The sequence below is a fragment of the Crinia signifera genome, chromosome 9, assembly GCF_055691185.1.
Source record: "Crinia signifera chromosome 9, ASM5569118v1, whole genome shotgun sequence".
Taxonomy (NCBI): Eukaryota; Metazoa; Chordata; class Amphibia; order Anura; family Myobatrachidae; genus Crinia; species Crinia signifera.
The window spans coordinates 56104208-56124612 of NC_139225.1; the positions used below are offsets into that span (position 1 = coordinate 56104208).

The 20405-nt window shown below is 39.3% G+C and overlaps 42 non-coding genes and 2 pseudogenes across 42 annotated transcripts; all 44 read right to left on the reverse strand.

The window, feature by feature from the left end:
• Window positions 1-216: 216 nt before the first annotated feature.
• LOC146037793 (5S ribosomal RNA) lies at window positions 217-335 on the reverse strand. The gene has a single exon (XR_014461438.1). It is a non-coding gene; the product is annotated as a 5S ribosomal RNA (ribosomal RNA).
• Window positions 336-680: 345 nt separating this feature from the next.
• On the reverse strand, window positions 681-799 carry LOC146039748 (5S ribosomal RNA). Its single transcript, XR_014463136.1, has one exon. It is a non-coding gene; the product is annotated as a 5S ribosomal RNA (ribosomal RNA).
• Window positions 800-1144: 345 nt separating this feature from the next.
• LOC146039760 (5S ribosomal RNA) lies at window positions 1145-1263 on the reverse strand. Its single transcript, XR_014463137.1, has one exon. It is a non-coding gene; the product is annotated as a 5S ribosomal RNA (ribosomal RNA).
• A 346-nt stretch (window positions 1264-1609) lies between these two features.
• LOC146039772 (5S ribosomal RNA) lies at window positions 1610-1728 on the reverse strand. The gene has a single exon (XR_014463138.1). It is a non-coding gene; the product is annotated as a 5S ribosomal RNA (ribosomal RNA).
• A 346-nt stretch (window positions 1729-2074) lies between these two features.
• Window positions 2075-2193, reverse strand: LOC146039198 (5S ribosomal RNA). Its single transcript, XR_014462725.1, has one exon. It is a non-coding gene; the product is annotated as a 5S ribosomal RNA (ribosomal RNA).
• Window positions 2194-2538: 345 nt separating this feature from the next.
• Window positions 2539-2657, reverse strand: LOC146038586 (5S ribosomal RNA). Its single transcript, XR_014462166.1, has one exon. It is a non-coding gene; the product is annotated as a 5S ribosomal RNA (ribosomal RNA).
• Window positions 2658-3003: 346 nt separating this feature from the next.
• LOC146038074 (5S ribosomal RNA) lies at window positions 3004-3122 on the reverse strand. Its single transcript, XR_014461696.1, has one exon. It is a non-coding gene; the product is annotated as a 5S ribosomal RNA (ribosomal RNA).
• A 345-nt stretch (window positions 3123-3467) lies between these two features.
• On the reverse strand, window positions 3468-3586 carry LOC146039785 (5S ribosomal RNA). The gene has a single exon (XR_014463140.1). It is a non-coding gene; the product is annotated as a 5S ribosomal RNA (ribosomal RNA).
• A 346-nt stretch (window positions 3587-3932) lies between these two features.
• Window positions 3933-4051, reverse strand: LOC146039471 (5S ribosomal RNA). Its single transcript, XR_014462973.1, has one exon. It is a non-coding gene; the product is annotated as a 5S ribosomal RNA (ribosomal RNA).
• Window positions 4052-4396: 345 nt separating this feature from the next.
• On the reverse strand, window positions 4397-4515 carry LOC146038539 (5S ribosomal RNA). Its single transcript, XR_014462123.1, has one exon. It is a non-coding gene; the product is annotated as a 5S ribosomal RNA (ribosomal RNA).
• A 346-nt stretch (window positions 4516-4861) lies between these two features.
• LOC146039797 (5S ribosomal RNA) lies at window positions 4862-4980 on the reverse strand. The gene has a single exon (XR_014463142.1). It is a non-coding gene; the product is annotated as a 5S ribosomal RNA (ribosomal RNA).
• Window positions 4981-5327: 347 nt separating this feature from the next.
• On the reverse strand, window positions 5328-5446 carry LOC146039809 (5S ribosomal RNA). Its single transcript, XR_014463143.1, has one exon. It is a non-coding gene; the product is annotated as a 5S ribosomal RNA (ribosomal RNA).
• A 345-nt stretch (window positions 5447-5791) lies between these two features.
• On the reverse strand, window positions 5792-5910 carry LOC146039821 (5S ribosomal RNA). Its single transcript, XR_014463144.1, has one exon. It is a non-coding gene; the product is annotated as a 5S ribosomal RNA (ribosomal RNA).
• Window positions 5911-6256: 346 nt separating this feature from the next.
• On the reverse strand, window positions 6257-6375 carry LOC146039834 (5S ribosomal RNA). The gene has a single exon (XR_014463145.1). It is a non-coding gene; the product is annotated as a 5S ribosomal RNA (ribosomal RNA).
• A 346-nt stretch (window positions 6376-6721) lies between these two features.
• LOC146037825 (5S ribosomal RNA) lies at window positions 6722-6840 on the reverse strand. Its single transcript, XR_014461467.1, has one exon. It is a non-coding gene; the product is annotated as a 5S ribosomal RNA (ribosomal RNA).
• A 346-nt stretch (window positions 6841-7186) lies between these two features.
• On the reverse strand, window positions 7187-7305 carry LOC146039847 (5S ribosomal RNA). The gene has a single exon (XR_014463147.1). It is a non-coding gene; the product is annotated as a 5S ribosomal RNA (ribosomal RNA).
• A 346-nt stretch (window positions 7306-7651) lies between these two features.
• On the reverse strand, window positions 7652-7770 carry LOC146037870 (5S ribosomal RNA). Its single transcript, XR_014461509.1, has one exon. It is a non-coding gene; the product is annotated as a 5S ribosomal RNA (ribosomal RNA).
• A 346-nt stretch (window positions 7771-8116) lies between these two features.
• LOC146038368 (5S ribosomal RNA) lies at window positions 8117-8235 on the reverse strand. Its single transcript, XR_014461965.1, has one exon. It is a non-coding gene; the product is annotated as a 5S ribosomal RNA (ribosomal RNA).
• Window positions 8236-8581: 346 nt separating this feature from the next.
• LOC146039322 (5S ribosomal RNA) lies at window positions 8582-8700 on the reverse strand. The gene has a single exon (XR_014462838.1). It is a non-coding gene; the product is annotated as a 5S ribosomal RNA (ribosomal RNA).
• Window positions 8701-9045: 345 nt separating this feature from the next.
• Window positions 9046-9151, reverse strand: LOC146039930 (5S ribosomal RNA; annotated as a pseudogene).
• Window positions 9152-9496: 345 nt separating this feature from the next.
• Window positions 9497-9602, reverse strand: LOC146039936 (5S ribosomal RNA; annotated as a pseudogene).
• Window positions 9603-9947: 345 nt separating this feature from the next.
• LOC146038075 (5S ribosomal RNA) lies at window positions 9948-10066 on the reverse strand. The gene has a single exon (XR_014461697.1). It is a non-coding gene; the product is annotated as a 5S ribosomal RNA (ribosomal RNA).
• A 345-nt stretch (window positions 10067-10411) lies between these two features.
• LOC146038807 (5S ribosomal RNA) lies at window positions 10412-10530 on the reverse strand. The gene has a single exon (XR_014462367.1). It is a non-coding gene; the product is annotated as a 5S ribosomal RNA (ribosomal RNA).
• A 345-nt stretch (window positions 10531-10875) lies between these two features.
• On the reverse strand, window positions 10876-10994 carry LOC146039241 (5S ribosomal RNA). Its single transcript, XR_014462764.1, has one exon. It is a non-coding gene; the product is annotated as a 5S ribosomal RNA (ribosomal RNA).
• A 346-nt stretch (window positions 10995-11340) lies between these two features.
• On the reverse strand, window positions 11341-11459 carry LOC146038014 (5S ribosomal RNA). The gene has a single exon (XR_014461641.1). It is a non-coding gene; the product is annotated as a 5S ribosomal RNA (ribosomal RNA).
• Window positions 11460-11805: 346 nt separating this feature from the next.
• LOC146039859 (5S ribosomal RNA) lies at window positions 11806-11924 on the reverse strand. The gene has a single exon (XR_014463148.1). It is a non-coding gene; the product is annotated as a 5S ribosomal RNA (ribosomal RNA).
• A 345-nt stretch (window positions 11925-12269) lies between these two features.
• Window positions 12270-12388, reverse strand: LOC146037841 (5S ribosomal RNA). Its single transcript, XR_014461483.1, has one exon. It is a non-coding gene; the product is annotated as a 5S ribosomal RNA (ribosomal RNA).
• A 346-nt stretch (window positions 12389-12734) lies between these two features.
• LOC146037929 (5S ribosomal RNA) lies at window positions 12735-12853 on the reverse strand. The gene has a single exon (XR_014461563.1). It is a non-coding gene; the product is annotated as a 5S ribosomal RNA (ribosomal RNA).
• Window positions 12854-13199: 346 nt separating this feature from the next.
• On the reverse strand, window positions 13200-13318 carry LOC146038682 (5S ribosomal RNA). Its single transcript, XR_014462253.1, has one exon. It is a non-coding gene; the product is annotated as a 5S ribosomal RNA (ribosomal RNA).
• Window positions 13319-13664: 346 nt separating this feature from the next.
• Window positions 13665-13783, reverse strand: LOC146037930 (5S ribosomal RNA). The gene has a single exon (XR_014461564.1). It is a non-coding gene; the product is annotated as a 5S ribosomal RNA (ribosomal RNA).
• A 346-nt stretch (window positions 13784-14129) lies between these two features.
• On the reverse strand, window positions 14130-14248 carry LOC146038730 (5S ribosomal RNA). Its single transcript, XR_014462297.1, has one exon. It is a non-coding gene; the product is annotated as a 5S ribosomal RNA (ribosomal RNA).
• A 346-nt stretch (window positions 14249-14594) lies between these two features.
• Window positions 14595-14713, reverse strand: LOC146038034 (5S ribosomal RNA). Its single transcript, XR_014461659.1, has one exon. It is a non-coding gene; the product is annotated as a 5S ribosomal RNA (ribosomal RNA).
• Window positions 14714-15058: 345 nt separating this feature from the next.
• On the reverse strand, window positions 15059-15177 carry LOC146039530 (5S ribosomal RNA). The gene has a single exon (XR_014463027.1). It is a non-coding gene; the product is annotated as a 5S ribosomal RNA (ribosomal RNA).
• A 346-nt stretch (window positions 15178-15523) lies between these two features.
• LOC146039871 (5S ribosomal RNA) lies at window positions 15524-15642 on the reverse strand. Its single transcript, XR_014463149.1, has one exon. It is a non-coding gene; the product is annotated as a 5S ribosomal RNA (ribosomal RNA).
• Window positions 15643-15987: 345 nt separating this feature from the next.
• LOC146037821 (5S ribosomal RNA) lies at window positions 15988-16106 on the reverse strand. Its single transcript, XR_014461464.1, has one exon. It is a non-coding gene; the product is annotated as a 5S ribosomal RNA (ribosomal RNA).
• Window positions 16107-16451: 345 nt separating this feature from the next.
• LOC146037536 (5S ribosomal RNA) lies at window positions 16452-16570 on the reverse strand. Its single transcript, XR_014461204.1, has one exon. It is a non-coding gene; the product is annotated as a 5S ribosomal RNA (ribosomal RNA).
• A 346-nt stretch (window positions 16571-16916) lies between these two features.
• On the reverse strand, window positions 16917-17035 carry LOC146037931 (5S ribosomal RNA). Its single transcript, XR_014461565.1, has one exon. It is a non-coding gene; the product is annotated as a 5S ribosomal RNA (ribosomal RNA).
• Window positions 17036-17381: 346 nt separating this feature from the next.
• LOC146038683 (5S ribosomal RNA) lies at window positions 17382-17500 on the reverse strand. The gene has a single exon (XR_014462254.1). It is a non-coding gene; the product is annotated as a 5S ribosomal RNA (ribosomal RNA).
• A 346-nt stretch (window positions 17501-17846) lies between these two features.
• Window positions 17847-17965, reverse strand: LOC146037933 (5S ribosomal RNA). Its single transcript, XR_014461567.1, has one exon. It is a non-coding gene; the product is annotated as a 5S ribosomal RNA (ribosomal RNA).
• A 346-nt stretch (window positions 17966-18311) lies between these two features.
• On the reverse strand, window positions 18312-18430 carry LOC146038731 (5S ribosomal RNA). The gene has a single exon (XR_014462298.1). It is a non-coding gene; the product is annotated as a 5S ribosomal RNA (ribosomal RNA).
• Window positions 18431-18776: 346 nt separating this feature from the next.
• Window positions 18777-18895, reverse strand: LOC146038035 (5S ribosomal RNA). The gene has a single exon (XR_014461660.1). It is a non-coding gene; the product is annotated as a 5S ribosomal RNA (ribosomal RNA).
• A 345-nt stretch (window positions 18896-19240) lies between these two features.
• LOC146039531 (5S ribosomal RNA) lies at window positions 19241-19359 on the reverse strand. Its single transcript, XR_014463028.1, has one exon. It is a non-coding gene; the product is annotated as a 5S ribosomal RNA (ribosomal RNA).
• Window positions 19360-19705: 346 nt separating this feature from the next.
• On the reverse strand, window positions 19706-19824 carry LOC146039883 (5S ribosomal RNA). Its single transcript, XR_014463150.1, has one exon. It is a non-coding gene; the product is annotated as a 5S ribosomal RNA (ribosomal RNA).
• A 345-nt stretch (window positions 19825-20169) lies between these two features.
• LOC146037823 (5S ribosomal RNA) lies at window positions 20170-20288 on the reverse strand. The gene has a single exon (XR_014461466.1). It is a non-coding gene; the product is annotated as a 5S ribosomal RNA (ribosomal RNA).
• Between the last annotated feature and the right edge of the window lie 117 nt (window positions 20289-20405).

A 20405-nucleotide genomic window follows, 5' to 3' on the forward strand; every position in this document is an offset into this window, starting at 1 on the left:
TATTAGCAGGTGGTCTCAAATTAAACTACTAAAGAGGCTCAACACTGTTTAGCTGCCAAAAGCAGTTGGAATTGGGCCTAAACAGTGTGGTAAGTTTTTAGGTGATGGCTATTGTGTCTGTTTGACCTCTTCCAAATGTCTGTACTGTCAATAAAGAGAAAAAAGTTTCCAATTTAAAAAGCTAGAGAATAAAAACAATTTGCCAGTAATGGGAAAAACCTACAGCACCTGGTGTTCCCATGTGGTCTCCCACCCAAGTACTAACCAGGCCCAACACTGCTTAGCTTCCAAGATCAGACGAGATTGGGCGTATCCAATGTGGTATGGCTGTAAGTGAGATACAGGCACTTTTTTGCCCTCTTCTACTTCTATAACCAGGTAAGCTCATAAAAAAGTTTCCTAACTATATTGGCTTACTGAAAAAAATCATGTGTTGGTAATGTAAAAAGACCTACAGGACATGATATTAGCAGGTGGTCTCAAATTAAACTACTAAAGAGGCTCAACACTGTTTAGCTCCGAAAAGCAGTTGGAATTGGGCCTAAACAGTGTGGTAAGTTTTTAGGTGATGGCTATTGTGTCTGTTTGACCTGTCCCAAATGTCTGTATTGGCAATAAAAATAAAAAGTTTCCAATTTAAATAGCAAGAGAATAAAAACAATTTGCCATTAATGGGAAAAAACCTACAGCACCTGGTGTTCCCATGTGGTCTCCCACCCAAGTACTAACCAGGCCCAACACTGCTTAGCTTCCAAGATCAGACGAGATTGGGCGTATCCAATGTGGTATGGCTGTAGGTGAGATACTGGCACTTTTTTGCCCTCTTCTACTTCTATAACCAGGTAAGCTAATAAAAAAGTTTCCTAACTGTATTGCCTTACTGAAAAAAATCATGTGTTGGTAATGTAAAAAGACCTACAGGACATGATATTAGCATGTGGTCTCAAATTAAACTACTAAAGAGGCTCAACACTGTTTAGCTGCCAAAAGCAGTTGGAATTGGGCCTAAACAGTGTGGTAAGTTTTTAGGTGATGGCTATTGTGTCTGTTTGACCTGTCCCAAATATCTGTATTGGCAATAAAAATAAAAAGTTTCCAATTTAAATAGCAAGAGAATAAAAACAATTTGCCATTAATGGGAAAAAACCTACAGCACCTGGTGTTCCCATGTGGTCTCCCACCCAAGTACTAACCAGGCCCAACACTGCTTAGCTTCCAAGATCAGACGAGATTGGGCGTATCCAATGTGGTATGGCTGTAGGTGAGATACCGGCACTTTTTTGCCCTCTTCTACTTCTATAACCAGGAAAGCTAATAAAAAAGTTTCCTAACTGTATTGCCTTACTGAAAAAAAATCATGCGTTGGTAATGTAAAAAGACCTAAAGGACATGATATTAGCAGGTGGTCTCAAATTAAACTACTTAAGAGGCTCAACACTGTTTAGCTGCCAAAAGCAGTTGGAATTGGGCCTAAACAGTGTGGTAAGTTTTTAGGTGATGGCTATTGTGTCTGTTTGACCTCTTCCAAATGTCTGTACTGTCAATAAAGAGAAAAAAGTTTCCAATTTAAAAAGCTAGAGAATAAAAACAATTTGCCAGTAATGGGAAAAACCTACAGCACCTGGTGTTCCCATGTGGTCTCCCACCCAAGTACTAACCAGGCCCAACACTGCTTAGCTTCCAAGATCAGACGAGATTGGGCGTATCCAATGTGGTATGGCTGTAGGTGAGATATAGGCACTTTTTTGCCCTCTTCTACTTCTATAACCAGGTAAGCTAATAAAAAAGTTTCCTAACTATATTGGCTTACTGAAAAAAAATCATGTGTTGGTAATGTAAAAAGACCTACAGGACATGATATTAGCAGGTGGTCTCAAATTAAACTACTAAAGAGGCTCAACACTGTTTAGCTCCGAAAAGCAGTTGGAATTGGGCCTAAACAGTGTGGTAAGATTTTAGGTGATGGCTATTGTGTCTGTTTGACCTGTCCCAAATGTCTGTATTGGCAATAAAAATAAAAAGTTTCCAATTTAAATAGCAAGAGAATAAAAACAATTTGCCATTAATGGGAAAAAACCTACAGCACCTGGTGTTCCCATGTGGTCTCCCACCCAAGTACTAACCAGGCCAAACACTGCTTAGCTTCCAAGATCAGACGAGATTGGGCGTATCCAATGTGGTACGGCTGTAGGTGAGATACCGGCACTTTTTTGCCCTCTTCTACTTCTATAACCAGGAAAGCTAATAAAAAAGTTTCCTAACTGTATTGCCTTACTGAAAAAAATCATGTGTTGGTAATGTAAAAAGACCTACAGGACATGATATTAGCAGGTGGTCTCAAATTAAACTACTAAAGAGGCTCAACACTGTTTAGCTGCCAAAAGCAGTTGGAATTGGGCCTAAACAGTGTGGTAAGTTTTTAGGTGATGGCTATTGTGTCTGTTTGACCTGTCCCAAATGTCTGTATTGGCAATAAAAATAAAAAGTTTCCAATTAAAATAGCAAGAGAATAAAAATAATTTGCCATTAATGGGAAAAAACCTACAGCACCTGGTGTTCCCATGTGGTCTCCCACCCAAGTACTAACCAGGCCCAACACTGCTTAGCTTCCAAGATCAGACGAGATTGGGCGTATCCAATATAGTATGGCTGTAGGTAAGATACCGGCACTTTTTTGCCCTCTTCTACTTCTATAACCAGGAAAGCTAATAAAAAAGTTTCCTAACTGTATTGCCTTACTGAAAAAAATCATGCGTTGGTAATGTAAAAAGACCTACAGGACATGATATTAGCAGGTGGTCTCAAATTAAACTACTTAAGAGGCTCAACACTGTTTAGCTGCCAAAAGCAGTTGGAATTGGGCCTAAACAGTGTGGTAAGTTTTTAGGTGATGGCTATTGTGTCTGTTTGACCTCTTCCAAATGTCTGTACTGTCAATAAAGAGAAAAAAGTTTCCAATTTAAAAAGCTAGAGAATAAAAACAATTTGCCATTAATGGGAAAAAACCTACAGCACCTGGTGTTCCCATGTGGTCTCCCACCCAAGTACTAACCAGGCCCAACACTGCTTAGCTTCCAAGATCAGACGAGATTGGGCGTATCCAATGTGGTACGGCTGTAGGTAAGATACCGGCACTTTTTTGCCCTCTTCTACTTCTATAACCAGGAAAGCTAATAAAAAAGTTTCCTAACTGTATTGCCTTACGGAAAAAAATCATGTGTTGGTAATGTAAAAAGACCTACAGGACATGATATTAGCAGGTGGTCTCAAATTAAACTACTTAAGAGGCTCAACACTATTTAGCTGCCAAAAGCAGTTGGAATTGGGCCTAAACAGTGTGGTAAGTTTTTAGGTGATGGCTATTGTGTCTGTTTGACCTGTCCCAAATGTCTGTACTGTCAATAAAGAGAAAAAAGTTTCCAATTTAAAAAGCTGGAGAATAAAAACAATTTGCCAGTAATGGTAAAAACCTACAGCACCTGGTGTTCCCATGTGGTCTCCCACCCAAGTACTAACCAGGCCCAACACTGCTTAGCTTCCAAGATCAGACGAGATTGGGCGTATCCAATGTGGTATGGCTGTAGGTGAGATACAGGCACTTTTTTGCCATCTTCTACTTCTATAACCAGGTAAGCTAATAAAAAAGTTTCCTAACTATATTGGCTTACTGAAAAAAATTATGTGTTGGTAATGTAAAAAGACCTACAGGACATGATATTAGCAGGTGGTCTCAAATTAAACTACTAAAGAGGCTCAACACTGTTTAGCTCCCAAAAGCAGTTGGAATCGGGCCTAAACAGTGTGGTAAGTTTTTAGGTGATGGCTATTGTGTCTGTTTGACCTGTCCCAAATGTCTGTATTGGCAATAAAAATAAAAAAGTTTCCAATTTAAATAACAAGAGAATAAAAACAATTTGCCATTAATGGGAAAAATCCTACAGCACCTGGTGTTCCGATGTGGTCTCCCACCCAAGTACTAACCAGGCCCAACACTGCTTAGCTTCCAAGATCAGACGAGATTGGGCGTATCCAATGTGGTATAGCTGTAGTTGAGATACAGGCACTTTGTTGCCCTCTTCTACTTCTATAACCAGGTAAACTAATAAAAAAGTTTCCTAACTGTATTGTCTTACTGAAAAAAATCATGTGTTGGTAATGTAAAAAGACCTACAGGACATGATATTAGCAGGTGGTCTCAAATTAAACTACTAAAGAGGCTCAACACTGTTTAGCTGCCAAAAGCAGTTGGAATTGGGCCTAAACAGTGTGGTAATTTTTTAGGTGATGGCTATTGTGTCTGTTTGACCTCTTCCAAATGTCTGTACTGTCAATAAAGAGAAAAAAGTTTCCAATTTAAAAAGCTAGAGAATAAAAACAATTTGCCAGTAATGGGAAAAACCTACAGCACCTGGTGTTCCCATGTGGTCTCCCACCCAAGGACTAACCAGGCCCAACACTGCTTAGCTTCCAAGATCAGACGAGATTGGGCGTATCCAATGTGGTATGGCTGTAGGTGAGATACAGGCACTTTTTTGCCCTCTTCTACTTCTATAACCAGGTAAGCCAATAAAAAAGTTTCCTAACTATATTGGCTTACTGAAAAAAAATCATGTGTTGGTAATGTAAAAAGACCTACAGGACATGATATTAGCAGGTGGTCTCAAATTAAACTACTAAAGAGGCTCAACACTGTTTAGCTGCCAAAAGCAGTTGGAATTACGCCTAAACAGTGTGGTAAGTTTTTAGGTGATGGCTATTGTGTCTGTTTGACCTCTTCCAAATGTCTGTACTGTCAATAAAGAGAAAAAAGTTTCCAATTTAAAAAGCTAGAGAATAAAAACAATTTGCCAGTAATGGGAAAAACCTACAGCACCTGGTGTTCCCATGTGGTCTCCCACCCAAGTACTAACCAGGCCCAACACTGCTTAGCTTCCAAGATCAGACGAGATTGGGCGTATCCAATGTGGTATGGCTGTAGGTGAGATACAGGCACTTTTTTTCCCTCTTCTACTTCTATAACCAGGTAAGCTAATAAAAAAGTTTCCTAACTATATTGGCTTACTGAAAAAAAATCATGTGTTGGTAATGTAAAAAGACCTACAGGACATGATATTAGCAGGTGGTCTCAAATTAAACTACTAAAGAGGCTCGACACTGTTTAGCTCCCAAAAGCAGTTGGAATTGGGCCTAAACAGTGTGGTAAGTTTTTAGGTGATGGCTATTGTGTCTGTTTGACCTGTCCCAAATGTCTGTATTGGCAATAAAAAATAAAAAGTTTTCAATTTAAATAGCAAGAGAATAAAAACAATTTGCCATTAATGGGAAAAAACCTACAGCACCTGGTGTTCCCATGTGGTCTCCCACCCAAGTACTAACCAGGCCCAACACTGCTTAGCTTCCAAGATCAGACGAGATTGGGCGTATCCAATGTGGTATGGCTGTAGGTGAGATACTGGCACTTTTTTGCCCTCTTCTACTTCTATAACCAGGTAAGCTAATAAAAAAGTTTCCTAACTGTATTGCCTTACTGAAAAAAATCATGTGTTGGTAATGTAAAAAGACCTACAGGACATGATATTAGCATGTGGTCTCAAATTAAACTACTAAAGAGGCTCAACACTGTTTAGCTGCCAAAAGCAGTTGGAATTGGGCCTAAACAGTGTGGTAAGTTTTTAGGTGATGGCTATTGTGTCTGTTTGACCTGTCCCAAATATCTGTATTGGCAATAAAAATAAAAAGTTTCCAATTTAAATAGCAAGAGAATAAAAACAATTTGCCATTAATGGGAAAAAACCTACAGCACCTGGTGTTCCCATGTGGTCTCCCACCCAAGTACTAACCAGGCCCAACACTGCTTAGCTTCCAAGATCAGACGAGATTGGGCGTATCCAATGTGGTATGGCTGTAGGTGAGATACCGGCACTTTTTTGCCCTCTTCTACTTCTATAACCAGGAAAGCTAATAAAAAAGTTTCCTAACTGTATTGCCTTACTGAAAAAAAATCATGCGTTGGTAATGTAAAAAGACCTAAAGGACATGATATTAGCAGGTGGTCTCAAATTAAACTACTTAAGAGGCTCAACACTGTTTAGCTGCCAAAAGCAGTTGGAATTGGGCCTAAACAGTGTGGTAAGTTTTTAGGTGATGGCTATTGTGTCTGTTTGACCTCTTCCAAATGTCTGTACTGTCAATAAAGAGAAAAAAGTTTCCAATTTAAAAAGCTAGAGAATAAAAACAATTTGCCAGTAATGGGAAAAACCTACAGCACCTGGTGTTCCCATGTGGTCTCCCACCCAAGTACTAACCAGGCCCAACACTGCTTAGCTTCCAAGATCAGACGAGATTGGGCGTATCCAATGTGGTATGGCTGTAGGTGAGATACAGGCACTTTTTTGCCCTCTTCTACTTCTATAACCAGGTAAGCTAATAAAAAAGTTTCCTAACTATATTGGCTTACTGAAAAAAAATCATGTGTTGGTAATGTAAAAAGACCTACAGGACATGATATTAGCAGGTGGTCTCAAATTAAACTACTAAAGAGGCTCAACACTGTTTAGCTGCCAAAAGCAGTTGGAATTGGGCCTAAACAGTGTGGTAAGTTTTTAGGTGATGGCTATTGTGTCTGTTTGACCTCTTCCAAATATCTGTACTGTCAATAAAGAGAAAAAAGTTTCCAATTTAAAAAGCTAGAGAATAAAAACAATTTGCCAGTAATGGGAAAAACCTACAGCACCTGGTGTTCTCATGTGGTCTCCCACCCAAGTACTAACCAGGCCCAGCACTGCTTAGCTTCCAAGATCAGACGAGATTGGGCGTATCCAATGTGGTATGGCTGTAGGTGAGATACCGTCACTTTTTTGCCCTCTTCTACTTCTATAACCAGGAAAGCTAATAAAAAAGTTTCCTAACTGTATTGCCTTACTGAAAAAAAATCATGCGTTGGTAATGTATAAAGACCTACAGGACATGATATTAGCAGGTGGTCTCAAATTAAACTACTTAAGAGGCTCAACACTGTTTAGCTGCCAAAAGCAGTTGGAATTGGGCCTAAACAGTGTGGTAAGTTTTTAGGTGATGGCTATTGTGTCTGTTTGACCTCTTCCAAATGTCTGTACTGTCAATAAAGAGAAAAAAGTTTCCAATTTAAAAAGCTAGAGAATAAAAACAATTTGCCAGTAATGGGAAAAACCTACAGCACCTGGTGTTCCCATGTGGTCTCCCACCCAAGTACTAACCAGGCCCAACACTGCTTAGCTTCCAAGATCAGACGAGATTGGGCGTATCCAATGTGGTATGGCTGTAGGTGAGATACAGGCACTTTTTTGCCCTCTTCTACTTCTATAACCAGGTAAGCCAATAAAAAAGTTTCCTAACTATATTGGCTTACTGAAAAAAAATCATGTGTTGGTAATGTAAAAAGACCTACAGGACATGATATTAGCAGGTGGTCTCAAATTAAACTACTAAAGAGGCTCAACACTGTTTAGCTGCCAAAAGCAGTTGGAATTGGGCCTAAACAGTGTGGTAAGTTTTTAGGTGATGGCTATTGTGTCTGTTTGACCTCTTCCAAATGTCTGTACTGTCAATAAAGAGAAAAAAGTTTCCAATTTAAAAAGCTAGAGAATAAAAACAATTTGCCAGTAATGGGAAAAACCTACAGCACCTGGTGTTCCCATGTGGTCTCCCACCCAAGTACTAACCAGGCCCAACACTGCTTAGCTTCCAAGATCAGACGAGATTGGGCATATCCAATGTGGTATGGCTGTAGGTGAGATACAGGCACTTTTTTCCCTCTTCTACTTCTATAACCAGGTAAGCTAATAAAAAAGTTTCCTAACTATATTGGCTTACTGAAAAAAAATCATGTGTTGGTAATGTAAAAAGACCTACAGGACATGATATTAGCAGGTGGTCTCAAATTAAACTACTAAAGAGGCTCAACACTGTTTAGCTCCCAAAAGCAGTTGGAATTGGGCCTAAACAGTGTGGTAAGTTTTTAGGTGATGGCTATTGTGTCTGTTTGACCTGTCCCAAATGTCTGTATTGGCAATAAAAAATAAAAAGTTTTCAATTTAAATAGCAAGAGAATAAAAAAAATTTGCCATTAATGGGAAAAAACCTACAGCACCTGGTGTTCCCATGTGGTCTCCCACCCAAGTACTAAACAGGCCCAACACTGCTTAGCTTCCAAGATCAGACGAGATTGGGCGTATCCAATGTGGTATGGCTGTAGATGACATACTGGCACTTTTTTGCCCTCTTCTACTTCTATAACCAGGTAAGCAAATAAAAAAGTTTCCTAACTGTATTGCCTTACTGAAAAAAATCATGTGTTGGTAATGTAAAAAGACCTACAGGACATGATATTAGCAGGTGGTCTCAAATTAAACTACTAAAGAGGCTCAACACTGTTTAGCTCCCAAAAGCAGTTGGAATTGGGCCTAAACAGTGTGGTAAGTTTTTAGGTGATGGCTATTGTGTCTGTTTGACCTGTCCCAAATGTCTGTATTGGCAATAAAAAATAAAAAGTTTCCAATTTAAATAGCTAGAGAATAAAAACAATTTGCCATTAATGGGAAAAAACCTACAGCACCTGGTGTTCCCATGTGGTCTCCCACCCAAGTACAAACCAGGCCCAACACTGCTTTGTTTCCAAGATCAGACGAGATTGGGCGTATCCAATGTGGTATGGCTGTAGGTGAGATACTGGCACTTTTTTGCCCTCTTCTACTTCTATAACCAGGAAAGCTAATAAAAAAGTTTCCTAACTGTATTGCCTTACTGAAAAAAATCATGTGTTGGTAATGTAAAAAGACCTACAGGACATGATATTAGCAGGTGGTCTTAAATTAAACTACTTAAGAGGCTCAACACTCTTTAGCTGCCAAAAGCAGTTGGAATTGGGCCTAAACAGTGTGGTAAGTTTTTAGGTGATGGCTATTGTGTCTGTTTGACCTCTTCCAAATGTCTGTACTGTCAATAAAGAGAAAAAAGTTTCCAATTTAAAAAGCTAGAGAATATAAACAATTTGCCAGTAATGGGAAAAACCTACAGCATGTGGTCTCCCACCCAAGTACTAACCAGGCCCAACACTGCTTAGCTTCCAAGATCAGACGAGATTGCGCGTATCCAATGTGGTATGGCTGTAGGTGAGATACAGGCACTTTTTTGCCCTCTTCTACTTCTATAACCAGGTAAGCTAATAAAAAAGATTCCTAACTATATTGGCTTACTGAAAAAAATCATGTGTTGGTAATGTAAAAAGACCTACAGGACATGATATTAGCAGGTGGTCTTAAATTAAACTACTTAAGAGGCTCAACACTCTTTAGCTGCCAAAAGCAGTTGGAATTGGGCCTAAACAGTGTGGTAAGTTTTTAGGTGATGGCTATTGTGTCTGTTTGACCTCTTCCAAATGTCTGTACTGTCAATAAAGAGAAAAAAGTTTCCAATTTAAAAAGCTAGAGAATATAAACAATTTGCCAGTAATGGGAAAAACCTACAGCATGTGGTCTCCCACCCAAGTACTAACTAGGCCCAACACTGCTTAGCTTCCAAGATCAGACGAGATTGGGCGTATCCAATGTGGTATGGCTGTAGGTGAGATACAGGCACTTTTTTGCCCTCTTCTACTTCTATAACCAGGTAAGCTAATAAAAAAGATTCCTAACTATATTGGCTTACTGAAAAAAATCATGTGTTGGTAATGTAAAAAGACCTACAGGACATGATATTAGCAGGTGGTCTCAAATTAAACTACTAAAGAGGCTCAACACTGTTTAGCTCCCAAAAGCAGTTGGAATTGGGCCTAAACAGTGTGGTAAGTTTTTAGGTGATGGCTATTGTGTCTGTTTGACCTGTCCCAAATGTCTGTATTGGCAATAAAAATAAAAAGTTTCCAATTTAAATAGCAAGAGAATAAAAACAATTAGCCATTAATGGGAAGAAACCTACAGCACCTGGTGTTCCCATGTGGTCTCCCACCCAAGTACTAACCAGGCCCAACACTGCTTAGCTTCCAAGATCAGACGAGATTGGGCGTATCCAATGTGGTACGGCTGTAGGTGAGATACCGGCACTATTTTGCCCTCTTCTACTTCTATAACCAGGAAAGCTAATAAAAAAGTTTCCTAACTGTATTGCCTTACTGAAAAAAAACATGTGTTGGTAATGTAAAAAGACCTACAGGACATGATATTAGCAGGTGGTCTCAAATTAAACTACTTAAGAGGCTCAACACTGTTTAGCTGCCAAAAGCAGTTGGAATTGGGCCTAAACAGTGTGGTAAGTTTTTAGGTGATGGCTATTGTGTCTGTTTGACCTCTTCCAAATGTCTGTACTGTCAATAAAGAGAAAAAAGTTTCCAATTTAAAAAGCTAGAGAATATAAATTATTTGCCAGTAATGGGAAAAACCTACAGCACATGGTGTTCCCATGTGGTCTCCCACCCAAGTACTAATCAGGCCCAACACTGCTTAGCTTCCAAGATCAGACGAGATTGGGCGTATCCAATGTGGTATGGCTGTAGGTGAGATACAGGCACTTTTTTGCCATCTTCTACTTCTATAACCAGGTAAGCTAATAAAAAAGTTTCCTAACTGTATTGCCTTACTGAAAAAAATCATGTGTTGGTAATGTAAAAAGACCTACAGGACATGATATTAGCAGGTGGTCTCAAATTAAACTACTAAAGAGGCTCAACACTGTTTAGCTCCCAAATGCAGTTGGAATTGGGCCTAAACAGTGTGGTAAGTTTTTAGGTGATGGCTATTGTGTCTGTTTGACCTGTCCCAAATGTCTGTATTGGCAATAAAAATAAAAAGTTTCCAATTTAAATAGCAAGAGAATAAAAACAATTTGCCATTAATGGGAAAAAACCTACAGCACCTGGTGTTCCCATGTGGTCTCCCACTCAAGTACTAACCAGGCCCAACACTGCTTAGCTTCCAAGATCAGACGAGATTGGGCGTATCCAATGTGGTATGCCTGTAGTTGAGATATTGGCACTTTTTTGCCCTCTTCTACTTCTATAACCAGGTAAGCGAATAAAAAAGTTTCCTAACTGTATTGCCTTACTGAAAAAAATCATGTGTTGGTAATGTAAAAAGACCTACAGGACATGATATTAGCAGGTGGTCTCAAATTAAACTACTAAAGAGGCTCAACACTGTTTAGCTGCCAAAAGCAGTTGGAATTGGGCCTAAACAGTGTGGTAAGTTTTTAGGTGATGGCTATTGTGTCTGTTTGACCTGTCCCAAATGTCTGTATTGGCAATAAAAAATAAAAAGTTTCCAATTTAAATAGCAAGAGAATAAAAACAATTTGCCAGTAATGGGAAAAAACCTACAGCACCTGGTGTTCCCATGTGGTCTCCCACCCAAGTACTAACCAGGCCCAACACTGCTTAGCTTCCAAGATCAGACGAGATTAGGCGTATCCAATGTGGTATGGCTGTAGGTGGGATACTGGCACTTTTTTGCCCTCTTCTACTTCTATAACCAGGTAAGCTAATAAAAAAGTTTCCTAACTGTATTGCCTTACTGAAAAAAATCATGTTTTGGTAATGTAAAAAGACCTACAGGACATGATATTAGCAGGTGGTCTCAAATTAAACTACTAAAGAGGCTCAACACTGTTTAGCTCCCAAAAGCAGTTGGAATTGGGCCTAAACAGTGTGGTAAGTTTTTAGGTGATGGCTATTGTGTCTGTTTGACCTGTCCCAAATGTCTGTATTGGCAATAAAAAATAAAAAGTTTCCAATTTAAATAGCAAGAGAATAAAAACAATTTGCCATTAATGGGAAAAAACCTACAGCACCTGGTGTTCCCATGTGGTCTCCCACCCAAGTACTAACCAGGCCCAACACTGCTTAGCTTCCAAGATCAGACGAGATTGGGCGTATCCAATGTGGTATGGCTGTAGGTGGGATACTGGCACTTTTTTGCCCTCTTCTACTTCTATAACCAGGAAAGCTAATAAAAAAGTTTCCTAACTGTATTGCCTTACTGAAAAAAATCATGTGTTGGTAATGTAAAAAGATCTACAGGACATGATGTTAGCAGGTGGTCTCAAATTAAACTACTTAAGAGGCTCAACACTGTTTAGCTGCCAAAAGCAGTTGGAATTGGGCCTAAACAGTGTGGTAAGTTTTTAGGTGATGGCTATTGTGTCTGTTTGACCTGTCCCAAATGTCTGTACTGTCAATAAAGAGAAAAAAGTTTCCAATTTAAAAAGCTAGAGAATAAAAACAATTTGCCAGTAATGGGAAAAACCTACAGCACCTGGTGTTCCCATGTGGTCTCCCACCCAAGTACTAACCAGGCCCAACACTGCTTAGCTTCCAAGATCAGACGAGATTGGGCGTATCCAATGTGGTATGGCTGCAGGTGAGATACAGGCACTTTTTTGCCCTTTTCTACTTCTATAACCAGTTAAGCTAATAAAAAAGTTTCCTAACTATATTGGATTACTGAAAAAAATCATGTGTTGGTAATGTAAAAAGACCTACAGGACATGATATTAGCAGGTGGTCTCAAATTAAACTACTAAAGAGGCTCAACACTGTTTAGCTCCCAAAAGCAGTTGGAATTGGGCCTAAACAGTGTGGTAAGTTTTTAGGTGATGGCTATTGTGTTTGTTTTACCTGTCCCAAATGTCTGTATTGGCAATAAAAAATAAAAAGTTTTCAATTTAAATAGCAAGAGAATAAAAACAATTTGCCATTAATGGCAAAAAACCTACAGCACCTGGTGTTCCCATGTGGTCTCCCACCCAAGTACTAAACAGGCCCAACACTGCTTAGCTTCCAAGATCAGACGAGATTGGGCGTATCCAATGTGGTATGGCTGTAGGTGAGATACTGGCACTTTTTTGCCCTCTTCTACTTCTATAACCAGGTAAGCGAATAAAAAAGTTTCCTAACTGTATTGCCTTACTGAAAAAAATCATGTGTTGGTAATGTAAAAAGACCTACAGGACATGATATTAGCAGGTGGTCTCAAATTAAACTACTAAAGAGGCTCAACACTGTTTAGCTCCCAAAAGCAGTTGGAATTGGGCCTAAACAGTGTGGTAAGTTTTTAGGTGATGGCTATTGTGTCTGTTTTACCTGTCCCAAATGTCTGTATTGGCAATAAAAAATAAAAAGTTTCCAATTTAAATAGCAAGAGAATAAAAACAATTTGCCATTAATGGGAAAAAACCTACAGCACCTGGTGTTCCCATGTGGTCTCCCACCCAAGTACTAACCAGGCCCAACACTGCTTGGCGTCCAAGATCAGACGAGATTGGGCGTATCCAATGTGGTATGGCTGTAGGTAAGATACCGGCACTTTTTTGCCCTCTTCTACTTCTATAACCAGGTAAGCTAATAAAAAAGTTTCCTAACTGTATTGCCTTACTGAAAAAAATCATGTGTTGGTAATGTAAAAAGACCTACAGGACATGATATTAGCAGGTGGTCTCAAATTAAACTACTAAAGAGGCTCAACACTGTTTAGCTCCCAAAAGCAGTTGGAATTGGGCCTAAACAGTGTGGTAAGTTTTTAGGTGATGGCTATTGTGTCTGTTTGACCTGTCCCAAATGTCTGTATTGGCAATAAAAAATAAAAAGTTTTCAATTTAAATAGCAAGAGAATAAAAACAATTTGCCATTAATGGGAAAAAACCTACAGCACCTGGTGTTCCCATGTGGTCTCCCACCCAAGTACTAAACAGGCCCAACACTGCTTAGCTTCCAAGATCAGACGAGATTGGGCGTATCCAATGTGGTATGGCTGTAGGTGAGATACTGGCACTTTTTTGCCCTCTTCTACTTCTATAACCAGGTAAGCGAATAAAAAAGTTTCCTAACTGTATTGCCTTACTGAAAAAAATCATGTGTTGGTAATGTAAAAAGACCTACAGGACATGATATTAGCAGGTGTTCTCAAATTAAACTACTAAAGAGGCTCAACACTGTTTAGCTCCCAAAAGCAGTTGGAATTGGGCCTAAACAGTGTGGTAAGTTTTTAGGTGATGGCTATTGTGTCTGTTTGACCTGTCCCAAATGTCTGTATTGGCAATAAAAAATAAAAAGTTTCCAATTTAAATAGCAAGAGAATAAAAACAATTTGCCATTAATGGGAAAAAACCTACAGCACCTGGTGTTCCCATGTGGTCTCCCACCCAAGTACTAACCAGGCCAAACACTGCTTAGCTTCCAAGATCAGACGAGATTGGGCGTATCCAATGTGGTATGGCTGTAGGTGAGATACTGGCACTTTTTTGCCCTCTTCTACTTCTATAACCAGGTAAGCTAATAAAAAAGTTTCCTAACTGTATTGCCTTACTTAAAAAAAATCATGTGTTGGTAATGTAAAAAGACCTACAGGACATGATATTAGCAGGTGGTCTCAAATTAAACTACTTAAGAGGCTCAACACTGTTTAGCTGCCAAAAGCAGTTGGAATTGGGCCTAAACAGTGTGGTAAGTTTTTAGGTGATGGCTATTGTGTCTGTTTGACCTCTTCCAAATGTCTGTACTGTCAATAAAGAGAAAAAAGTTTCCAATTTAAAAAGCTAGAGAATATAAACAATTTGCCAGTAATGGGAAAAACCTACAGCACCTGGTGTTCCCATGTGGTCTCCCACCCAAGTACTAACCAGGCCCAACACTGCTTAGCTTCCAAGATCAGACGAGATTGGGCGTATCCAATGTGGTTTGGCTGTAGGTGAGATACAGGCACTTTTTTGCCATCTTCTACTTCGATAACCAGGTAAGCTAATAAAAAAGTTTCCTAACTATATTGGCTTACTGAAAAAAATCATGTGTTGGTAATGTAAAAAGACCTACAGGACATGATATTAGCAGGTGGTCTCAAATTAAACTACTAAAGAGGCTCAACACTGTTTAGCTCCCAAAAGCAGTTGGAATTGGGCCTAAACAGTGTGGTAAGTTTTTAGGTGATGGCTATTGTGTCTGTTTGACCTGTCCCAAATGTCTGTATTGGCAATAAAAATAAAAAGTTTCCAATTTAAATAGCAAGAGAATAAAAACAATTTGCCATTAATGGGAAAAAACCTACAGCACCTGGTGTTCCCATGTGGTCTCCCACCCAAGTAGTAACCAGGCCCAACACTGCTTAGCTTCCAAGATCAGACGAGATTGGGCGTATCCAATGTGGTATGGCGGTAGTTGAGATATTGGCACTTTTTTGCCCTCTTCTACTTCTATAACCAGGTAAGCGAATAAAAAAGTTTCCTAACTGTATTGCCTTACTGAAAAAAATCATGTGTTGGTAATGTAAAAAGACCTACAGGACATGATATTAGCAGGTGGTCTCACATTAAACTACTAAAGAGGCTCAACACTGTTTAGCTCCCAAAAGCAGTTGGAATTGGGCCTAAACAGTGTGGTAAGTTTTTAGGTGATGGCTATTGTGTCTGTTTGACCTGTCCCAAATGTCTGTATTGGCAATAAAAAATAAAAAGTTTCCAATTTAAATAGCAAGAGAATAAAAAGAATTTGCCATTAATGGGAAAAAACCTACAGCACCTGGTGTTCCCATGTGGTCTCCCACCCAAGTACTAACCAGGCCCAACACTGCTTAGCTTCCAAGATCAGACGAGATTGGGCGTATCCAATGTGGTATGGCTGTAGGTGAGATACTGGCACTTTTTTGCCCTCTTCTACTTCTATAACCAGGTAAGCTAATAAAAAAGTTTCCTAACTGTATTGCCTTACTGAAAAAAATCATGTGTTGGTAATGTAAAAAGACCTACAGGACATGATATTAGCAGGTGGTCTCAAATTAAACTACTAAAGAGGCTCAACACTGTTTAGCTGCCAAAAGCAGTTGGAATTGGGCCTAAACAGTGTGGTAAGTTTTTTGGTGATGGCTATTGTGTCTGTTTGACCTGTCCCAAATGTCTGTATTGGCAATAAAAATAAAAAGTTTCCAATTTAAATAGCAAGAGAATAAAAACAATTTGCCATTAATGGGAAAAAACCTACAGCACCTGGTGTTCCCATGTGGTCTCCCACCCAAGTACTAACCAGGCCCAACACTGCTTAGCTTCCAAGATCAGATGAGATTGGGCGTATCCAATGTGGTACGGCTGTAGGTTAGATACCGGCACTTTTTTGCCCTCTTCTACTTCTATAACCAGGAAAGCTAATAAAAAAGTTTCCTAACTGTATTGCCTTACTGAAAAAAATCATGTGTTGGTAATGTAAAAAGATCTACAGGACATGATATTAGCAGGTGGTCTCAAATTAAACTACTTAAGAGGCTCAACACTGTTTAGCTGCCAAAAGCAGTTGGAATTGGGCCTAAACAGTGTGGTAAGTTTTTAGGTGATGGCTATTGTGTCTGTTTGACCTCTTCCAAATGTCTGTACTGTCAATAAAGAGAAAAAAGTTTCCAATTTAAAAAGCTAGAGAATATAAACAATTTGCCAGTAATGGGAAAAACCTACAGCACCTGGTGTTCCCACGTGGTCTCCCACCCAAGTACTAACCAGGCCCAACACTGCTTAGCTTCCAAGATCAGACGAGATTGGGCGTATCCAATGTGGTATGGCTGTAGGTGAAATACAGGCACTTTTTTGCCATCTTCTACTTCTATAACCAGTTAAGCTAATAAAAAAGTTTCCTAACTATATTGGATTACTGAAAAAAATCATGTGTTGGTAATGTAAAAAGACCTACAGGACATGATATTAGCAGGTGGTCTCAAATTAAACTACTAAAGAGGCTCAACACTGTTTAGCTCCCAAAAGCAGTTGGAATTGGGCCTAAACAGTGTGGTAAGTTTTTAGGTGATGGCTATTGTGTTTGTTTTACCTGTCCCAAATGTCTGTATTGGCAATAAAAAATAAAAAGTTTTCAATTTAAATAGCAAGAGAATAAAAACAATTTGCCATTAATGGCAAAAAACCTACAGCACCTGGTGTTCCCATGTGGTCTCCCACCCAAGTACTAAACAGGCCCAACACTGCTTAGCTTCCAAGATCAGACGAGATTGGGCGTATCCAATGTGGTATGGCTGTAGGTGAGATACTGGCACTTTTTTGCCCTCTTCTACTTCTATAACCAGGTAAGCGAATAAAAAAGTTTCCTAACTGTATTGCCTTACTGAAAAAAATCATGTGTTGGTAATGTAAAAAGACCTACAGGACATGATATTAGCAGGTGGTCTCAAATTAAACTACTAAAGAGGCTCAACACTGTTTAGCTCCCAAAAGCAGTTGGAATTGGGCCTAAACAGTGTGGTAAGTTTTTAGGTGATGGCTATTGTGTCTGTTTTACCTGTCCCAAATGTCTGTATTGGCAATAAAAAATAAAAAGTTTCCAATTTAAATAGCAAGAGAATAAAAACAATTTGCCATTAATGGGAAAAAACCTACAGCACCTGGTGTTCCCATGTGGTCTCCCACCCAAGTACTAACCAGGCCCAACACTGCTTGGCGTCCAAGATCAGACGAGATTGGGCGTATCCAATGTGGTATGGCTGTAGGTGAGATACCGGCACTTTTTTGCCCTCTTCTACTTCTATAACCAGGTAAGCTAATAAAAAAGTTTCCTAACTGTATTGCCTTACTGAAAAAAATCATGTGTTGGTAATGTAAAAAGACCTACAGGACATGATAGTAGCAGGTGGTCTCAAATTAAACTACTAAAGAGGCTCAACACTGTTTAGCTCCCAAAAGCAGTTGGAATTGGGCCTAAACAGTGTGGTAAGTTTTTAGGTGATGGCTATTGTGTCTGTTTGACCTGTCCCAAATGTCTGTATTGGCAATAAAAAATAAAAAGTTTTCAATTTAAATAGCAAGAGAATAAAAACAATTTGCCATTAATGGGAAAAAACCTACAGCACCTGGTGTTCCCATGTGGTCTCCCACCCAAGTACTAAACAGGCCCAACACTGCTTAGCTTCCAAGATCAGACGAGATTGGGCGTATCCAATGTGGTATGGCTGTAGGTGAGATACTGGCACTTTTTTGCCCTCTTCTACTTCTATAACCAGGTAAGCGAATAAAAAAGTTTCCTAACTGTATTGCCTTACTGAAAAAAATCATATGTTGGTAATGTAAAAAGACCTACAGGACATGATATTAGCAGGTGTTCTCAAATTAAACTACTAAAGAGGCTCAACACTGTTTAGCTCCCAAAACCAGTTGGAATTGGGCCTAAACAGTGTGGTAAGTTTTTAGGTGATGGCTATTGTGTCTGTTTGACCTGTCCCAAATGTCTGTATTGGCAATAAAAAATAAAAAGTTTCCAATTTAAATAGCAAGAGAATAAAAACAATTTGCCATTAATGGGAAAAAACCTACAGCACCTGGTGTTCCCATGTGGTCTCCCACCCAAGTACTAACCAGGCCAAACACTGCTTAGCTTCCAAGATCAGACGAGATTGGGCGTATCCAATGTGGTATGGCTGTAGGTGAGCTACTGGCACTTTTTTGCCCTCTTCTACTTCTATAACCAGGTAAGCTAATAAAAAAGTTTCCTAACTGTATTGCCTTACTTAAAAAAAATCATGTGTTGGTAATGTAAAAAGACCTACAGGACATGATATTAGCAGGTGGTCTCAAATTAAACTACTTAAGAGGCTCAACACTGTTTAGCTGCCAAAAGCAGTTGGAATTGGGCCTAAACAGTGTGGTAAGTTTTTAGGTGATGGCTATTGTGTCTGTTTGACCTCTTCCAAATGTCTGTACTGTCAATAAAGAGAAAAAAGTTTCCAATTTAAAAAGCTAGAGAATATAAACAATTTGCCAGTAATGGGAAAAACCTACAGCACCTGGTGTTCCCATGTGGTCTCCCACCCAAGTACTAACCAGGCCCAACACTGCTTAGCTTCCAAGATCAGACGAGATTGGGCGTATCCAATGTGGTTTGGCTGTAGGTGAGATACAGGCACTTTTTTGCCATCTTCTACTTCTATAACCAGGTAAGCTAATAAAAAAGTTTCCTAACTATATTGGCTTACTGAAAAAAATCATGTGTTGGTAATGTAAAAAGACCTACAGGACATGATATTAGCAGGTGGTCTCAAATTAAACTACTAAAGAGGCTCAACACTGTTTAGCTCCCAAAAGCAGTTGGAATTGGGCCTAAACAGTGTGGTAAGTTTTTAGGTGATGGCTATTGTGTCTGTTTGACCTGTCCCAAATGTCTGTATTGGCAATAAAAATAAAAAGTTTCCAATTTAAATAGCAAGAGAATAAAAACAATTTGCCATTAATGGGAAAAAACCTACAGCACCTGGTGTTCCCATGTGGTCTCCCACCCAAGTAGTAACCAGGCCCAACACTGCTTAGCTTCCAAGATCAGACGAGATTGGGCGTATCCAATGTGGTATGGCGGTAGTTGAGATATTGGCACTTTTTTGCCCTCTTCTACTTCTATAACCAGGTAAGCGAATAAAAAAGTTTCCTAACTGTATTGCCTTACTGAAAAAAATCATGTGTTGGTAATGTAAAAAGACCTACAGGACATGATATTAGCAGGTGGTCTCACATTAAACTACTAAAGAGGCTCAACACTGTTTAGCTCCCAAAAGCAGTTGGAATTGGGCCTAAACAGTGTGGTAAGTTTTTAGGTGATGGCTATTGTGTCTGTTTGACCTGTCCCAAATGTCTGTATTGGCAATAAAAAATAAAAAGTTTCCAATTTAAATAGCAAGAGAATAAAAAGAATTTGCCATTAATGGGAAAAAACCTACAGCACCTGGTGTTCCCATGTGGTCTCCCACCCAAGTACTAACCAGGCCCAACACTGCTTAGCTTCCAAGATCAGACGAGATTGGGCGTATCCAATGTGGTATGGCTGTAGGTGAGATACTGGCACTTTTTTGCCCTCTTCTACTTCTATAACCAGGTAAGCTAATAAAAAAGTTTCCTAACTGTATTGCCTTACTGAAAAAAATCATGTGTTGGTAATGTAAAAAGACCTACAGGACATGATATTAGCAGGTGGTCTCAAATTAAACTACTAAAGAGGCTCAACACTGTTTAGCTGCCAAAAGCAGTTGGAATTGGGCCTAAACAGTGTGGTAAGTTTTTTGGTGATGGCTATTGTGTCTGTTTGACCTGTCCCAAATGTCTGTATTGGCAATAAAAATAAAAAGTTTCCAATTTAAATAGCAAGAGAATAAAAACAATTTGCCATTAATGGGAAAAAACCTACAGCACCTGGTGTTCCCATGTGGTCTCCCACCCAAGTACTAACCAGGCCCAACACTGCTTAGCTTCCAAGATCAGATGAGATTGGGCGTATCCAATGTGGTACGGCTGTAGGTTAGATACCGGCACTTTTTTGCCCTCTTCTACTTCTATAACCAGGAAAGCTAATAAAAAAGTTTCCTAACTGTATTGCCTTACTGAAAAAAATCATGTGTTGGTAATGTAAAAAGATC